Here is a 16502-nt window from a genome sequence, read left to right on the forward strand (position 1 = left end):
TTGAGAAAATTGTCAAAAGGTACAACATGGAGAACTCTAAGAAAGGAAACGTTCCTTTCAGGCACAAAGTCACTCTCTCCAAGAAGATGTCTCCTAAGACTTCTGAGGAGATTGAGGGCATGAAAGACGTTCCCTATGCCTTAGCCGTAGGGAGCATCATGTATGTCATGCTGTGCACTCGCCCTGACATTGCTCAGGCGGTGAGTGTGGTAAGCAGGTTTCGGCCAACCTAGGGCAGGAGCATTGGACTGCTATGAAAAACATACTCAAATACCTTCGAAGGACAAAAGAGTTTTGTCTGGTATTCGATGGTAGTTCACTACAAATTCTAGGGTATACTGATGTTGATTTCCAGTCGAATCCAGGTGATAGAAAGTCTACATCTGGGTATGCTTTCACGATAGGATCGTGTGCTGTTTGCTGGAAAAGCAGCAAACAGGGGTCCACGGCAGACTCCACGACCGAAGCCAAGTACATTGCCACAAGTGAAGCTGTCGAGGAAGCCGTGTGGATGAAAAAGTTCATTCACGAATTAGGAGTGGTTCTGTCCAACACATCACCCATCCCGTTGTTGTGTGACAACAATGGAGCAATCGCCCAGGCTAAGGAGCCTCGAGCCCACTCGAAGTCAAAGCACATTGAGAGGAAATACCATGTATTGCGGGAGATTGTTGGCAGAGGGACGTCCTGATTCAGAGGGTAGCATCAGCGGATAATGTGGCCAACCCATTGACTAAGCCACTCATACAGAAAGTGTTTGAGAAACACATGGAAAGCATGGGACTCTAGCTTGTACCAGATTGGACCTAAGTGCAAGTGGGAGTTGTTAGACAGTTTTGTATGCCCTTAGCTCCAATCAGTTTTGATGTACTTTTGACATTTAGTGTAAATGAATAAAGTGCATGTTTGATTCATGTTGTGTAGTATGTTTCTGTGTAAGACCCTTAAACTGGACACTTAATGAGACTCGTGTTAGTTTAGAATGTTCACAGCCGTTGAATAAGTCTGGGGAGATTTGTCCTACCAAGGCTGACACTGGTGTGCTGCCAAGTGTTGGGGTGGCCTTTCTCAGCTGCTAGGTTGAGATCCAAAGCACATATAGTGTAGGATTACTTGAATCTTTGAACCGGACCAGATTTCCAGTATTGCCCTGGACCTTGGAGATTGATGGGCAAAACTAGAAAGTAACACCTGACCCCTAGACTCGATTATGATGCTGCACTAGGTGTCGGATTGGGCTATCTTTATTATGCCAATTAGTGAGATCTTTAGCGGGGGTCAAAACCTAGGTATGTTGGGACAGTCTGAGAATTCATCTGAATGGGTGATCATAGTGACAGGATCAGCCCCTTTGTTGGACAAAGATAATGATCAGGGATGCACTCTCTCTGATGGAAACCTAACTACTGGTAGTTGATTTCAATCATTGGAATTTTGTTTTGCAAAATTTATATATATGATATATAGATATGTACGATTTCAAAATATTTGCAAATGGTTTTAATTCCTTGGATCCATGTGAGTAGAGAGTGCAACACTGTTCCTTGCAGCCGAGGGAGAGGTCCTCTCTTGTCGGGTAGTGTTTGATCATTATGGGCTGAGAGGTTGAGTGTAAGGCCATTTAGGGTTATACCTGATGGGCTAATCTTGCATCTGCACATAGTCCCTGGGTTTTTATAAGATGACTGGACCCATGGACCACTTAGTGTAAGTGTTGGGACCATAGAGTCCATGTGATGGGCTCAAGGGGTTCACTAGGCTTTCCAGTGAATTCGGCTAGGCCTTGTAATAAGGGTTGGGCCGAACCCATCTTGATGATGTGTAGATCAATGCTTAGGTTCCACGCCATACAAAGAAGCCCAACTCGGCAGCAGTTTTGGAAGCCTATTGAGAACTTAATACTTATTGGGCCTAAAACCCATTTCGAACTGGGTTGATTTGATCAGTCACTTAAAGGGGCGGATCTGAGATTAGGTCAAGCAAAAAAGGATTGGGTCCTAACCCTATCCACTCATCAAGACCAAATTCAAATTAGGATTTGAATCTAGTAATCTCCTGATAAGATCAGGAGTGGGCTGATCTAATCTGCAGATAGGATTAAGAAGACTCCTTATCCAAATACAGATTTGGATTAGGATAAATCCTAATGAGATTAGGAGGTTTCTTAATCACAAAGAAAAGAGGAGAAACCCTAATTCGAATTACAAGAATTCGAACCATAGGGAATTCACAGACAACTCTGCTTCTTGAGATAGGATCTTAGAAACCCTAGAGAAGAAAAAGCAGTTCACCATCTTCTTCTCTAGCCTTCTCCTCCAGTAGCCGCCGCCATCTACTGCCAGTTCGAGTTCTCTGTGAGGAAAGATCAAGAAAAGTTCTTGATTATGTGTGGTGCTCTCTACTTCCACCGAGTTCTTCAGAAGAACCTGGTTCGTGGGACGAACACTACTGGTTCTGCTCCATCATCGTTGTGTCATCTTCAGTGGAAGCAGTTCTTGGGTTTTTTTTCTTTGGGCATGAACACCGATGTTGGGAGATACTGCTTCTCCGGATCAGGTATATCCCTTCCCCTCTCTTTTGGTTTAGATCTGGTTCGGTTTTGATTCAAATTAGATCCTTGAATACTGTATTCTAAATTCAGGGTATATGATTTCCAGTTGGAAGAATGGCAAGAAAGTTTTGAAATTCGCCCACTCATTCTGCAACCTTTTTGGCATCCATATGATGGATATTACCATTCTTTCACGGCTATGGTTTCTTTGGGTTCTAACGATGGCTTGACTCAGTAAACTGTAGGTTTGTCATGATTATTGCAATACGTATTGCGAGTTTATTGCAAGGATGATGGTGTGCAGCGGGTTCATCGCAATGTGGGGGTTGGTTGCGAGTGAGCGCTACATACCTACATTAGCCCCCTGCTTATCGATAAGTGGGAGCTCATTGGTAAGCACTTTGTTCTTTCGTATTGCAAGTTGTGCAACGTTGGGTCTGGGGATTTTCTTGTTATGTAGTTGTGCATTTGCAATGGTGGTTTCTTGCATTCTATAGTTTAGCCCCTGACTTTTGGCAATTTGCCTCCTGTTGATGGTCTATGCTATGCTGTATTTGTGCATTTTAGCCCCCCTAACCATTGACAGGAAGGAAATTGGCAAACAACATTGTTAATTACCTTGGTAGGTGCTGTGTCCTGGCAGTATAAGTGTTTGTGTTTATTGCATGGTGTTGGTTGATGATGGGTGACTTGTTTGTTGTCATCATTTGTTATTAATGGGTATTCGAATAGGCTATCGATGGTGGCCGTGTGGAGGCTATGGTTATTATTTTCCTCATTCATTGTAATGTAATGAATGTCACATAAATCATTTGGATGTTCAGTGTCTAAATGGCGTTAACGAATGTGGTGTTATATCTGAAATTAATGCATCATTGTGTCCTGCTTTCGTAAGGTGTGTTTGCGGATTATTTTCGCTTGTTATTGGGTGATGTTTTGTCTAGGTGTGCCTATTCGGCTTCTTCACACTTGGTTGTAATTCTTCCACTTATGGGATGAGTTGTGTTATAAAAGGTGCAGTATGTGTCATTGGTTTCCGCCTTACCCACTTACTCTTGTTTGCTCACCGCACCTGCTCATTCTTGTATACATTTGTCGATCTCTCCTTTGTTCTTGCTTTCAATGATGGCTTTCGATCAGCAAAGGGCACAAGAGGAGGCTGGGCCTCCTGATGTCCCCTCCATGATGAATGTCACCGAGGTTGTTGGGTCCACAACATCGTCTCTAGCGAAATCATCACTTAAAAGATTGTCCAATAATTTAGAGCTCGCGTTGGTCCGTGGGTTGCTCACAAAGTATTGTGTGGAGAATGATGTAGCCCCTTTGGGGTATAAGGTCAAGGATTGCATTTTCATCCAGGGAATTTGTTAGAACAACAGATATATGGTAACGAAGTTTGTGGCAAAATTTGTGGTAGCTATTATTCGAGGTGGTTGGTTGCCTCCCTCCGAACTCCCATTCATCGTCGTCGGTCCGGCGTTAAATACGCTTGTGACGACGATGTGTGATATTATGAATCTCCCTTTCGATCAGCTAACGTGGTTCGTCTTTGCACAATGGTTGAAGACCCGTGAATGTTTTTCTGCTATCGGTTTTCGTGTGGGCATATTGAAGAGCGTGTTGTCTTGCTGGTGCATGTATTCTAGAAGGCTGGTCTCGGAGAATCGCCATTGGTTTTTGGGCAGTCTCTGAAGGACGTGCACTGTTGTATCAAGGTAGCTGAAATGAAGCTCACTAAAGCTATTGAGAAGTTAGAGGCCCTTATGGACGAATGCAGCCGTCAACACAAGTTGGTATTGGAATACAAAGCAGAGGTCGGAGAGCTAAAGGCATTTGAGGCTCGAAGTCATTTGCTTGAAAATATAGTGCCAATGATGGAGGAGTGGGCTCTTTTGTGAGATGTGCATATACAAATTTGTAATTATTTTAACTGATACTAAAATGCTATAGTTATTTCTGTTATTGTTTCTTGTATTAATTTACTTTTCTTGCGTTATTTTGTATTCATAAGACATGATCGCAAATGGCCCTGAAGCTTGTTTAATTCGTTCGCAACTATGTGACACCAATTGGTGTGGTGGCCTTTATCTCAGATTAAGCGACCTTCCTTCCAATGGGTAGGCTTGTTTATATTGTTGCCCCCTGGATGCGGGTTTAGGGGTGATTGGCAAAGGATACTGGAGTTGACATACTCTGTCTATGAGCTTCAGCCTTCCCAATTTCTTTGGGTATGGTAGTATCGCTGCTAGTCCTTCTCGAACTGCTATTCTGGCAAGCAAGGAAGGAGTTGGCGTTATTGATGGCCTGGAAAGGGAGAACCCCCTTTGTGTGATCATTGATCAGTTTTTTCAATGTCTATCTCTTATCGATAATAGGTGGTTTGGCATTTTGTCGAGATTCTGTAGTTAATGGTGGTTGAGAAGTGGCTTTTCGTTTGACTCCAAAATAAATGCGGGTCGGTCACATGTGTCGGGGTGAGTTTGATATCCGATACACAAGTGGTTATTGACATGGCATCTCTTTTGAATTAATGTGCCTCTCTGGTCTAGCCTTTCTAAGGGTGTTTGGGTAAATTTTTGCGGTTGCTTTTTCGGTGAGTATCCACCCGGTGTGCTAGATATGCCTTTCTTTAGGCGCCTGGATGAGGAGTTATAGGCAATGCAGCCCTTCATTCCTGGTCCTAGAATTCCTGAGGGTGTTGCAGGTGATAGACCCGTCTCCACGGGTCAAATGAGTCAAACAGGTCAGTCGACTACAGGTGCGTAGGTGATAACCCGTTTTGTAGAGTCCACTATTGTCGTTGAAGCCCCCAAAGGTGTGGGGGTGGGGCTTCTATTGAGCCTTCGTCCCCCTTTGCAATGGTTGGCGCTTCTAGGGATGCGTCTCCACAGCCTGAGGTCAATGAGTCTGTGGAGCCTGAGGTCTCGGTTGACTTTGAACATCAATCGTGGAATGGAGACACCGAGCCCAGTATTATCTTTCCTTTTGAAGAGTTAACGTATGAGGAAGAGCTGGTCCAGATATGGCGGGAAATGTTAGAGTATTGTGATAACCACGACATCCCGCTGTTGCACTTCCCAGTAGTAGATCTAGTTCTGGTTCAAGGTAAAGGCATGTGGTACAGTATTTCCAGTGCAGTTGCTCCGTTCACGTCAACCGCGATTCATGCTAAGTGGTTGCCGGAGGGGGAGCTGCATCCAAAGATTGTGGGTCCGACGCTGAACACCATCGCCATACTAATGAGTCGTGTGATGACCCACCCAGCGGAGGATTTCATTCGATGAAGGATGTCCGTGAGCGTCGGAAAGTAGTTGAGGAAAGCGTCACTAGGTTGCAGATAAACTCAAGTGCCTGATGGAGGAATGCGCGCGGTAGAAGTAGATCCTTGCGGACTATGAGGCGAAGCTGGAAAGCCTCAAGAAATTTGAACTAATGAGTCAGGTGCTAGAGGTTTTTGCTGCGATGCGGGAGGAATGGGCCAAGTGATTATTGTATGTACTAGGTGTAAATTAATGGCGGAATTCCCTAAAGTGTGATGAAACATTCTGGGATTTTTGAAATGTAATGTGAATGTAATATTAGTTTTAATGTAACCATTTGTTCAACTTCTTGTCTAGTTGCTTTTGTGTACAACTGGACCTGGACCCTATTCATTGTGAGGGTGGGTTGGCAGTAATTTGCACTTAATTTGGTATTGAGATAACACTCCAAAGAGGGAGAGATGGTGGGAAACTTATTATTCCTTTCGCCATTGATCACAATTTAATCATATGTGATGTGGAGGACGAGGGGATCGCATGTATCCCATAATTTGGTATGGGCATAGTAGGCTTAATCGTTGTTGAGCTTTGGTCATAGTATAAACATAGGTTGAAATTTCTTTGCAGTATGTTGTTTTTGTTAGTACGATCATCGTGTGAGAGGGCTATGCCAATTAGCGTTGGTCAACAAGCCCTCGCTGGGTTTTATCGTAATCGAATGCAAGTACATTGTCGCTTTATCGCAAATCATTAAAGAAGACGAACAATGTGAATTTGTCTCCTGAGGCGCTATCAAGAGGAGTTTACCCAAATAATCTTATATGAATAAGTAGCTAATCAAGGGATTGTGCCTGTATTGAAACGTTATCAGTTGCAAGAGAACATTAAGTAGAAGAGTTGAATTGTGGGATATGTATTGATGTCTAGAAATGAACTTGTGTAGTGGACACTTAGTCTATCACAATCAAACTTTGGGAAAGTAGGGTGTTGTTTGCAAGTCGAGTGTCATTGTTGATGTTGGGGCATGTGAAGTTTGTCCTCCTAGGTTTTGTTACTGTTGAACAGAGTATATGTGCTTGTGATTTTGGTAGGGATCATACTTCCTATCAATGGAGCCCCCCCCCCCCCAATGATTTCACGGATGTGTCTCTATTTGGTGTTTGCCGGGGCTTGTCTGTGCCTGATATCACTTGGACTTCGTTTGTGCCTAGGGTACCAGGGCTTTGTCTGTGCCTAGGGTTGTCAGGGCTTATCTGTGCCTAGGGTTGCTAGGGCTTATCTGTGCCTGGGGTTGCCAGGGCTTATCTGTGCCTAGGGTTGCTAGGGCTTATTAGAGTGCCCAGGGTTGTCGGGGCTTATTAGAGTGCCCGGGGTTGTCAGGGCTTTGAGTCACACCTAGGGTTGTCAGGGCCTTCACATGGAGCATGCGACATCGTGGAACCGACCATGGAATGAGAGTGCCTGGGGTTTCCAGGGCTTATTGGAGTGCCTGAGGTTGCTGGGGCTTTGAGTCACACCTGGGGTTGCTAGGGCCTTTGCATGGAGAATGCGACATCGAGGAACCAGCAATGGAATGAGAGTGCCTAGGGTTGCCAGGGCTCATTAGAGTGTCTGGGGTTGTTGGGGCTTTGAGTCGCGCCTAGGGTTGCCAGGGCCTTCACGTGGAGCATGTGGCATCAGGGAATCGGCCACGGAACGAGAGTGCCTAGGGTTGCCAAGGCTTTGAAAGCATAGTTAAACAGGTTGTAAGATATAAACAGGATATGTATGTAAACAATTATGTGGAACATATTGGGACAAATTGTAGTGTATCATTCATTTAACTACTATCACAATGTACATATGCATGTATTATTAATCGAAGGGTGAGAGGAAAGCAACTTCATCGCAATCAAAATTCTTTGTGGAAGTAAAATTGACTTTATTGCTTAGCAAGCGGGTAGTTAATAAAGAGTCCTGGATAAAAAAACATTGCAAATTTATTTATAGAAGATGTACATATTTTTGTGGAATTACAAAAACACAAAGTTATTCAAAGTAAGGTTTCAACCAGTAGTCGTTGGTGGTTTCATCCTCTTCATCCGTGTCTATGGTTTTTAATACATAGTAGCTCGAAGTATAGGCCTCTTTTATTAAGTACGACCTTTCCCATTGTTTGCTGAAAGGTTGTAGCTGAAGTAGTAGAAGAGAGGTGAAGGCAAACAAGTGCTGAGAATGTCAAACTAAGTAATCCAGTCGACAGTACTATTATTTATAGTAGATTACAATACAGTGTTACATGAAATGTCTAGAATGCCCCTGATTAGTGATGGGACACCCAAACTGCTTAAAATACTAAACAGACTTAGGCCCAATAACAAAGGCCCAGTACTTAACAGCTTAAAATTCAATACTAACTAACATGTACACTTATCATCCGAACCAACAATACATAAAAACAATCAACTTAACACTCCCCTTCAAGATAAGCATGGATGTCAGTCAAGTTTAGCTTGCCAAGAAGGTCCAAGAATTTTGTTGCAGCCAACCCTTTACTCAGCACATTTGTAATCTGCATCTCGGATGGAGTATAAGGAATGCAGAGTTCTCCTGAGACTATTCTCTCTCTAACAAAATGTCGATCAATCTCAATATGTTTTGTCCTGTCATGTTGCACTGGGTTATTTGCAATGTTGATGGCAGCCTTGTTGTCACAATACAACCTGAGAGAACCCTCAACTTTTATGCCAAGCTCACCAAGGGTCCTAAGCCACAAAAGTTCAACAACACCATGAGCCATAGCTCGATATTTAGCCTCCACACTTGATATAGCAACCACATTCTGCTTCTTACTCCGCCATGTAAGCAGGTTCCCTCCAACAAATGTACAATATCCTGAAGTTGATTTTCTGTCCCTAGTAGAACCGGCCCAATCTGCATCAGTATAAGCTTCAATTTCAATTTTGTTGTGTTTTTTGAACAGAATTCCCTTTCCTGGGCAAGTCTTCAAGTACCTAAGAATCCTTTCAACTACTCTCATATGAGGGATCTTTGGAGAGTGCATGAACTGACTGACAACATGCACAGCATAAGCAATATCTGGTCAGGTGAGAGATAGATATATCAACTTCCCTACCAATTTTTCGTATCTTTTTTTATCACAGTAGTCCTCCCCTACTGATTCCTGTACACCATGGTTCTATTCTATTGGAGTATCTGCTTTAGGCCATATAATGCTTTCCTCAGTTTACATACCTTTCTATTAAAGTCGTAGCCTGGTGGAGGATCCATAAATACCTCTTCATGAAGATCACCATTTAGAAAGGCATTCTTCACATCCAGCTTAGTTCCCATGAAAAATTTGCTGCTAATAACAGTAAAACCTGAATTGTGTTGAGCTTCGCTACTAGAGCAAAGGTTTATTTGTAGTCAATCTCTTATTTTTGAGTAAACCCCTTTGCCACAATCCGGGTCTTGTACCTTTCAATGGACCCGTCCTCCCTATGCTTTACAGTGAACACCCACTTGCACCCGATAGTGCTCTTCCCTTCTAACAGATCCACTAATTCCCAAGTCCTTGCTTTTATTAAAGATTTCATCTCTTCATTCATAGCTTTTTTCCACCTTGGGTCAGACACAGCCTCTGAGTACTTAGAAGGAACATGTATAGAGGAAAGAGCAGATACAAAGGAGTGATAGGATGAAGAGAAACATGAGTAAGAAACAAAATCAGCAATGGGGTGCCGAGTAGTACAAGAACGGATAGACTTACAAAGAGTAATAGGAAGATCCAAATCAGAAGTATGTGTGTTGGGATTACATTGGATTGCGGAGACAGATTGATCCGAGTCCAACTGGTTGCTATCATGAGTTTAAGGGCCCTTTTTTCTTCTGTTGTAAGTGATTCTTATATCTTTCTGTTGCCTACTAGAGCCCTCAGGAACATCTACAGTATCAGGAGAGGTAGCAGGCATAGTGGGAGCCTCACTAGGTTCACCCGGGATGCCACAACTAGGAGGAGTAGAAGGAGAGGATGGAAGGCCCAAGGCAGATAGAGGAACAAAAAAGAAGGGAGAATAAGAATCCTCTTCCATCCCACTAGTCTCCCCTTGAAGAGGATTCTGGGAAGATTGAAAGTAGGGTTGAGACTCAAAAAAAAAAACACATCTCTGGTGACATACTTTTTCTTGGTGACAAGATCATAACACTTGTAACCCTTTTGTGTAGAAGAGTACCCCAAAAGAATTCCTTTCGTAGCCTTAGGATCCAGCTTGGTCTTCTTTGGATCCTTTACATGTATAAAACATACACAACTAAAGACCCTAGGAGGAAGAGGAATGTTTGGAAGGGTAGGACACAGAACAGAGAAAGGGGTTTTCATACCCAACACCTTAGATGGTATCCAATTTATCAGATATGACGTAGTAAGTACTGCTTGAGACCAGTAGTGTTTGGGAACCTTGTGCTAGAATAGTAAGGCTTGAGTTGTCTCCAATAGATGTCTATTGGAGACCAGTAGTGTTTGGGAACCCCATTCTGTTGAGAGGTATTAGCACAAGATGATTGATGTAGCATGCCAGCATTTTCTATGAACAAGCTCAAGGATTTTTCAAAATATTCAGCAGCATTATCTTACCGGAATTACTTAATCTTCTTGTCAAATTATGTTTCAATCATTTTGCAAAATGCCACGGTTATCCGTGGCACTTCATCTCGTCCTTTTAACAGGTAGATCCATGTGCATTGAGAGTAGTGGTCAATAAAACTGATAAAGTAACAAAAGCCATCAATAGAAACAATAGGTGAAGGGCCCCAAACATCAAAATGAACCAAATCAAAAGGAGCTTGAATTTTATTACTGGAAACTGGATAAACAGTTCTACATTAAATGACTTAGCCTAGCATGCCATAGATGCAACCTAGCTATTGACTCCACATTCTCTGGACCACTAGCAGCAGATGCTTGTAAGGCTGAACCGATGTCTGCATCAAAATAGTAGAGGCCTCCATACTCATGACCGCTCCCAATCGTTCTCCTCATCAATCTGTCCTGAAAGACACAATGAGTAGGAAAAAAGGTTATGCTACAGTTCAAATTTTTGGTAAGTTTTGAAACAGACAAAAGATTTGAGGTAAGACTAGGAACATGCAAAACTGATTTAAGAGAGACGTCCTTGCTTAGGTCAACCACCCCTTTGCTAGAGATGGTGGAGAAAGACCTGTCAGCAACTCTCATCTTATCCTGACCAGACAACAAGTGATATGAAGAGAATAAGGAGGACATATATGTCATATGGTCAGTTGCACCGAAATCAATAACCCAAGAAGTAGAGCCAATAGGACTAGTTGCACTAAAGGCAGAGACTATACCTGATCTAGCAAGAGAGGTGGAAGCAAAAGAGTTACTCCTTAGATGGGCTAAAGCCTGGCTAAGGATCTCTACCTCACCAACAGTGAAGCCCAAGGTACCGGCTCTAGAGGAATTAGCAACCTACCCCATGGAAGAAGAAGCCACTGTTGGTATACTCTGTGAGCTATCACCATTGTTACTAGTGACAAGGTTCCCACTTGCCGCTCAACCCTTCTGTTGCTTCTTGTCTTTTCTCAATGTAGCTGGCTTCAGGTGAGGATACAGGACCCAACACTTTTCTTTTACATGTCTTTCACCTCCACAATGAGTGCACTTAAGATGCCTTTTGTCTGGATATTTGTTCCCCTTTTGATTTGTAGAAATCAGGGCTGAATATTCTACAGATTGTTCAGTTGGTTGCATCTGAGTGTCAACTTGCATCTCCTTTCTCCTAACCTCTTCATTCCTTACCAGATAATAAACATGATGTAACTCAGGCATTTCATCTCTTCCAAGAATTTGTGACCTTATGCCCTCATACACTAGGTCCAGGCCAGCCAAGAACTTAAAGGCTCTGCTCTCTTCAATCTGCTTATCATGTCTCTCCTTGTCCCTGGCATTCTCCCAATCCAGAATCAATTGATGATCAAGTTCTTCCCACAGTCCTTCCAGAGTTTCAAAATATGTTGCAATTGTCATATCCCCTTGCCTTAAAGCAGCAATGTCTTGGTTCAACCTCTAAATTCTAGCATTGTTTTTCTTTTGTCCATAGGTTTTTGACACTTCTTTCCAAATCTTAGCTACTGTGGGGAAGTGTTGAACAGTCCTGGCAACTCGTGGATTCATAGAAGCAAGCAGCCAGGACATAACTGTGGCATTCTCCTTGTGCCACACTGCATACTCCACACTGCCAACTTCGAGTTCCTTCTTCTTCCCATCTAAATAACCTGTGAGTTCACAGGAAGTAATAAAAAGCATTGCAGAAACGGACCACTCCTTGAAGTTGTATTCATCGAGCAACACACTTGTAATCTACAAGCTGTGCAGATTCAGGTTCTCTAGATTTGAAGACCTCCCACCAGGTCTATTATCCCTAGAAGAGACCTCTCCGAATATTGAAGACATCTTGGTTGCAAACTTTGTGTAGATAACACTGTTTCAGACTAGCCGAAGTGGTCACAATTTTGAAGTGGACCAGTTATAGCAGCAAGAAGAATTCTGTGAGCTAGTAACCGACCTGAAACTGAGAGCTCTCCACCACTGCACTATGTAGACTTCCCTTGGGCTTCGACTTTCTACTACTGTAGAGAGTGCTCACCCCTATGACCAATACAAGGACTGCTGAAATCAATATCAGTCCTCAACCTAGGTTTGTCCTATATAGACCTCTCTTAGCAGCCGAATGGCTACTCACTACTAGAAGCAGTCTAGTAGGACATCAACTTCTGGGTCTTACTTCCCTTGTGCCCTACAACCAAGGGAAATCCTAGGTTCAAACCTTGTTTTGTTCTACGACAACCCTAGGGTTTCTCCATAGCAACCAGGAGAAAAAAAAGAGAAAAAGAAAGAAAGAGAGAAGAGTTGGTGTCGGCTGTAACCAGAAGATCGCTCAATGCTCTGATACCATGTTTGCTAAAAGCTTGTAGATGAAGTAAGAAAAGAGAGGTGAAGGCAAACAAGTGCTGAGAATGTCGAACTAAGTAACCCAGTCGACAATACTATTATTTATAGTAGATTACAGTACAATGTTACATGAAATGTCTGGAATGCCCCTGATTAGTGATGGGACACCCAGACTGCTTAAAACACTAAAAAGACTTAGGCCCAATAACAAAGGCCCAGTACCTAACAGCTTAAAACCCAATACTAACTAACATGTACACTTATCAGTTGAACCAACAATACATAAAAACAGTCAACTTAACACCCATGTTGGGGAAAACTTTCCCGTAGATTGCCTTGCCTAACGTTGAGAGCTGTCTTTAGAACTTTATCCCCTTCTTTGAAATTTTCTGGGCTTCAAGTGTCTATTGAAGTTTGTGGTTAGGGCTTGTTTGTACTTGCTCTGCTTCTGTGAGGCTACGTCTCTAACAAGTAATAGGTCCATGTCCTCTGGCCTGATCTTCCTGCCCATCGTGAAGGCTATCTTGGCAGATATGACTCTTATCTCTACTGGGACAACTACTTCTTGACCATACACCGAGGAGTAGGGCGTTACCTATGTACTCTTTCTGATAGATGTGCGATAAGCCCAAAGAGTTTCTGATAGCTTATCTGTCCAATCCTTTTGATTATCGGCCACTGTTTTGGTAAACATCCTGAGTAGAGTTTTGTTTGTGGCCTCTGCCTAACCGTTTCCCTATGGGTAATATGTTGTGGATGTCTCTAGTCTTGTACCACACTACCCTAGGAGATAACAGACTTCTTGATTTAGGGAAATAATTAGTGGCTACTGTGATAAAGCAATACCCTCTAGAAGGTGGGTGTATTTTGCCTATTAGGTCTATCCCCCAAGTATGGAATGGCCACAGTGTAATGACTGGGTGGAGGCTGTTGGTAGGTTTATGGATCCTTTCGCCATGGATCTGACACTTGTGACATCTGTGCACGTGTCGCTGTGTATCTTCCATCATAGTTGGCCAGTAGAAACCTAGGTGTAGGATATGGTTGTGTAGAGCGAGTTTACCTTGATGGGCTACAGGTTTAGAACTATGGGCTGCCTCTAGTACGTCACCTATCTCGTCACCAACCAAGCATTGCAAGGGTTTTCCTACATGTCATTTCCTGTATAGCACTTCGTCTTGGAGGTAGAATCGATTGACTTTAGACAATAGTTTCCTCCTCAATGTAATGTCAATGGGCAGCGTGTGCTCCTGCAGATATTCTATATACATCCTCCTCCAGCCCTTTTCATAGACCGTGAGACATTCCTTGCCATCCACCTATGGGATGCACTTATCACATTCTCTTTGCGCTTTGGCAATGCCCACTTCATCGCAGGCCAGTAATACCTTAATCTCTACAATCTTCGGAATAAGGTACATGTGATGTCTCAACAATTGATCCTATGTACCTCATTCAGCACTACTTCAACCTCTGATTTCCCTAGGCATCTTGTCCATACACCATCTTACTCTCTGCGATACAATACCCCATTCACGAGCTGAAACTTTGCGATCAACTTGATGTCCTGTGTTCTTATGGTTTGACTTCTCAGCTTTTGGATTATTTCGTATCTCTAATCATCCGTTGTTATTTTATGCTCCTCTTCCACCAGATCCTTTAGGGTGAAAATCGATTGTTTGTCGAATGACTGGATGGTAATCTCTAGTGGTTGTTACCTTGCATCTTGGACCCTAAGGTGGCCAGTGTGTCAGTGAACCTGTTTTTATCTCTATTCTGATGTTTGAAGTCTACGTCTATACCGTGGATCAGCTTTTGGATCAGGGTCCTATACGGTAAGATGGTTAATTCTTTCATTGTCGTGCTTCCCTCAAGTTTCCCAATCACCAGTTTAGCATCACCAATTACCTTTATCTTCTTTGTGCCAGCTTCTATTGCTTTGATTAGACTAAGGACCAGTGCTTCATATTCTGCTATGTTGTAAGAATAGGGGAATTCAAGTTTAAAGGAGTAGGCAGAGGTTTGTTCATCAGGTGAGGTTAAGGTTACTCCAATGCCAGCCGAGGTGCTTGTGCTACTCCCATCGATGGTTAGGGCCCCCTCTCTGCTTTTGGCCAAGGTGACCATTGGTGTATCTCATGGGACATCCAATGGAAAATCAGTAATTGATGGAAAGGCGGCTAATAGGTTTGTTGCCGCTTGACATTTGTTGGCCTTTGGCCGGGTGTACTCTATTGTGTACTCATTGAGCTGCATAATCTACTTGACAAGTCTACCAGATAAGGGAGGTCTGTCCATGAAGAACTTGATTGGGTTGCTTCGTGCGATGAGCCTCACCCTTTGCCCTAGGATGTAGTGTCTAAACTTGTGTAGCGAAAATCAGTGCTAGACATTGATGTTCCATGTGGGAGTAATTTTTCTCAGCTGGTTTGAGGGTTCTGCTGGCATAATATATTGGGAGTTCCACTTTGCTATCATCTTCTTGTGCCAATAGGCATCCTGTGGCTTCTTTCCCTATTGCGATGTATATTCTGAACTCTCGCCCGTCTTTGGGTGGTGACATCAATAGGGCCCTAGCCAATGTTGTTTTTAATTACTCAAAGGCTTGTTGATGCTCCTGGTTTACCCAATAGCCTAGAAACTTCCCCGACTGTACCTCAAATGCGCATTTTAGCAGACTCAACCTTAGTTTGAATTCTCTACATCGGGTGAAGACCTTCCTCAAGACCTTGGAATGATCCTCTTGCTTCCTTACATTAACGAATATGTCATCCACATAACACTCAATTTCCTTGTGGATCATATCATGGAAGACACTAGTCATTGATCTTTGGTATGTTGACCCCACATTCTTCTGTCCAAAGGAAATCATCTTGTAGTAAAAGTTTCTTATCGGTGTTCTGAAGGTTGTGTGGGGTGCGTCTACAGTATCCCTAAAGATCTGATTATACCACTGTAAGCATCTTCGTGTCTTGTAGTGGAGTCTATCAATACCTCCATGTTGGGTAGAGGGAATTCATCCTTTAGGCAGGCCTTGTTTAGGTCCCTAAAGTCGACGCAACATTTGCAATAAAGTAAAATTAGTGTTTGGGTGATGTACTATCGCTAAAGAACTAGGTGAGAGGGTAATAACCTTGGTTGTCTATTTTTCTTCTTTACTGGGACTATGTTGGCTAGCCACTGAGGGTGTGCTATAGGTTTGATAAAAACAAGTTTCAAAAGTCGATCTACTTCCTCTTTAATCTTTAGGGTTATCTCCAGCTTGAAACTCCTCTATGGCTACTTCACTAGTTGGAATTTTGGATCTATGCACAGGGAGTGTCGGACAAGTTCTATGTCTAATCCTGGCATCTGGTCATATGACTAGGCGAATACATCTTCAAATTCTCTTAGGAGTGCGATGAGGTTTCCTCTTGTAATCATTCATGGAGAGTGGGAGACGAGAGAGAGAGAGAGAAAGAGAAGGAAAGGGAGATATGATTGAGAGAAAAGAAAACAGTCTCTGGCTACCGCTAGTTCACTATTTATATTAACTTTATAAAAAATGATAGAAATTACAAGTATGCTCCTGGTGGCACACCCTAGAAACAAACTAATAAGAAAAAAAGGAAAAATAACTAACTGACAGTATCTTAAGAGGACAACCTACTAACAACAACTATAAAGTAACAATAAAATAAGCCTTACACTCCCCCTCAAGTTGGGCCGAATATGTCTATCATGCCCAACTTATCACATA

The sequence above is a fragment of the Nelumbo nucifera genome, chromosome 3, assembly GCF_055504915.1.
Source record: "Nelumbo nucifera cultivar China Antique chromosome 3, China Antique-T2T, whole genome shotgun sequence".
Classification (NCBI taxonomy): Eukaryota; Viridiplantae; Streptophyta; class Magnoliopsida; order Proteales; family Nelumbonaceae; genus Nelumbo; species Nelumbo nucifera.